Source organism: Lactuca virosa, chromosome 2 (genome assembly GCF_052849685.1).
Source record: "Lactuca virosa cultivar CGN04683 chromosome 2, Lactuca_virosa_CGN04683_v6, whole genome shotgun sequence".
Lineage (NCBI taxonomy): Eukaryota > Viridiplantae > Streptophyta > Magnoliopsida > Asterales > Asteraceae > Lactuca > Lactuca virosa.
Window position 1 is genome coordinate 156,828,611 of NC_136427.1, and position 3,310 is coordinate 156,831,920.

A 3,310-nucleotide genomic window follows, 5' to 3' on the forward strand; every position below is an offset into this window, starting at 1 on the left:
TATATATATATATATATATATATATATATATGTGTGTGTGTGTGTAGGTATATATATATATATATATATATATATATATATATATATATATATATATATATGTGTGTGTGTGTGTGTGTGTGTGTGTGTAACTTATTTTGAGAACTTAAAGATTTGTGAGAACTCGAGAACTCCTATTTTGCTAATCATTTTTCAAAACCAAAACCACAAACATTCTATAAATGGTGTGTCTAATCCATATCCAGGCTAAGAAAAAGATTTGAGCTTGGATCTGTCTTAGACGATGAGTTTTGAGCAGATTTGTAACATCCATAAAATTCAAGTAAATTTAAAACTTTTTAAAACATTCAAAAACCATTATTTATTACAAAATGTTTTCAAAATAGTTTCATAAAAGAGAATCCCATAAATCAAAATCATAAAATGTGAGGAGGTGCACGATCAAGCCTGTGCCTTCTCGCGATCATCAAAAGTACCTGAAACAAAATCCAAAACCGTAAGCCTGAAGCTTAGTGAGTTCCCCCAAAATATCAACGCCATACAATTTAGAACAATATCATAACAAACAACACGCATATTGAGCCATCAGCCTTACTGGACCGCCTCGCAAGGCCTACAACCTATCTGGACCGCTCCCGAGCCTTCGGCACGTCTGGACGGCCTCGCAGGGCCTACAGCCTATCCGGACCGCTCGTCGGGCCTTCGGCCTGACTGGACCGCCTCGCAGGGCCTTCTGTCTATCTGGGCGCCCTGGGTCTGTTGGCCTTCATCACAAAGCAGGACTGCCTCAACCTAACCACACACACATATGTCGACATACTCATAACACATAAACAGTCAACATACAAGCACATATCATACAGATCACTAAGCATAGCATCATCCTATCTACCAGGAAACCGATCTAACATATCATAATAGCATAACAACATCCTATCTACCAGGATACCGACCTAACAGATCATAACTGCATATAATATACTATAACCAGGATAACCATCCAAAAAGGGTCGGCTTTGGTGCCTTAGACCCTGTTGATATAGTGAGAAGAACTCACCTCACAAGTACTGCTGAACCGATAAATCGAATCCCAAACACAGCTCCAAACTCAATCACCTACAATCATCATAGGACCAATTCTATCATGACCCAAATTACCAAAATACCCTCAGAAGTCAAACTTGGTCAACCCTTGGTCAAGGTCTGTCACACCCCCGGACCAGACGGCGGAAACGTCCGGAAGCGGGTGACTTCATTGTGCAGTATCATAACAATTGAATATAAATGAAACATAGCAAATCCATACATCATACATTAAGATAACAAACTTACATTGTTTTACAATACTTATTCTGTTCAAAAGTTAAACATGAAATAACAAAAGTAGCAATAACATAATGCAGCGACGCCAGTCCTCGCTCGTGGTGATTACCTGCTTACTAGATCCCTGAGAATACAAGTCGTTTTGAAAAGCGTCAACATATAATATGTTGGTGAGTTCATAAGCATTTTTATATAAAACTTTGTGATAGTTTAGAAATCCAGAAAATTCCAGTGTTTTCTTGTCAAAACAGTTGTAAGTCTTGTTTCCTATCTAGTATAGTTTGCATGTGTGTGTTTTAGTTTATCATCTTTCGAAATTGGGAAATCGTTTTCTCCAGAAAATCCTATATTTTCTTGTAATAAATAGTCGTAAGTTCTGTTTCCAATTGAGTATAGTCGCATGTGTGTGTTTTAGTTTATCGTTTTCGAAATCGTATAATATCGTTTATTCCCGAAAATCCTATATTTTCTTATATACAAAATGGTGGTCTTAAAACCCTAAGACTGGAGAGGTGCGAGAAATCAACATGGCGATTGTGGATATTCCGCGCAATGCAAGTGGACGATCAACACAACGAATGTGGGCAATCACTAACAGGCATAGGGGTGGTCAACATAATGTGCCAAATTATTTGTAAGGTTTTCCTTACATAAATTTCTAAATACATTATCATATTCTAGTGAGCCGTTATAATCATACTAATATGACGGAGGCCTGTCTTGGCGTTTCTCAGGTGCCCAAATCGATTAAAGACATTTATCACCCTAGACTGGCCGGTCTAGCTGTAGCAAACAGTGAAGGTGCGGAGTGTCAACCCCGTATAGATCTATACACAAATTCCCGCTCCCCCTCCAGGAGACTCTGGTTACAACTCTTTAGAGGACTTTAACGTACACTAATATATATATATATATATATATATATATATATATATATATATATATATATATATATATAGGTACTTTGGAGATGCGTCTGACTAGAATACCAACAGATATTTGAGCAATTCGTGTAAATCCATTATTCATTAAATAAATAACAGTAATTGTGCCCGTTGACTAGGTATATCGCTTTGTTTTGTTTATTGAAAAATAATCCACATTGAATCATATTTATCAAAGGTGATCCAATATTATCGATATTGGCAAAAATGACCCTTCTTTTTATAAATCGTCAAATAAGACCCATATTTGTCAAAAAGTGTCATAAGTGGTTCAAAACTAGGTGAATTATTGAAAATGACCCATTTCTTCTAAAATGTTCATTTTAGACTTATATTTATGAAAATATTCAAAAAGGCCCTTGTTCATCCAAAAATTCCATTTTTGGTCCTTTAAAAATTGAGATGTTCAATGATTCTTCAATTTTATTCCATTTTCCAAAATGGTCCTTATATATACATATGTGGCCGAAAATATCCAAAATAATAAATTTTTGATAATTTAACCCCTTTTCAAGTTATTATGTCCAAAAACTTATTTGAGTGATTTCTTGAGCAAAATCCTTATGGTTCTTGACATAACAATTTATGATCTATATTTCATAAACATGTTAGTTTTTGTGTTTCTAGCATATAATTTGTGATATATAGTTCAAAACCTTAAGACTTGCTAAAAATCTCTAGTTCTTGAACCATTATATGGAGTTCATAACTTTAAGCACATAAATCATAACATACATGCATAAACAAGCAAATATACTAAGAGTTCACAAGACCCTTGACTTGTATTCTCCCCCAAAAACAATGAAAACTCAAAAGATAGGGGTATGAAGCTCACCTTGGTTTGATTTGGTGGGTGATTTGGTTAGATGTTGAGAGGTTTCAAGTCCTAACACTTGAAGAGTTTTGATAACCTCTTTGAACCTTGGAACATCCTAAGAATATTAACACATATCTTTATGTGTAAATATGATGAACTAAACAAGATAATATATAGAATCACTAATCAAAACTTGGAATACTTACTAGGATTTAGAGAATGCTTT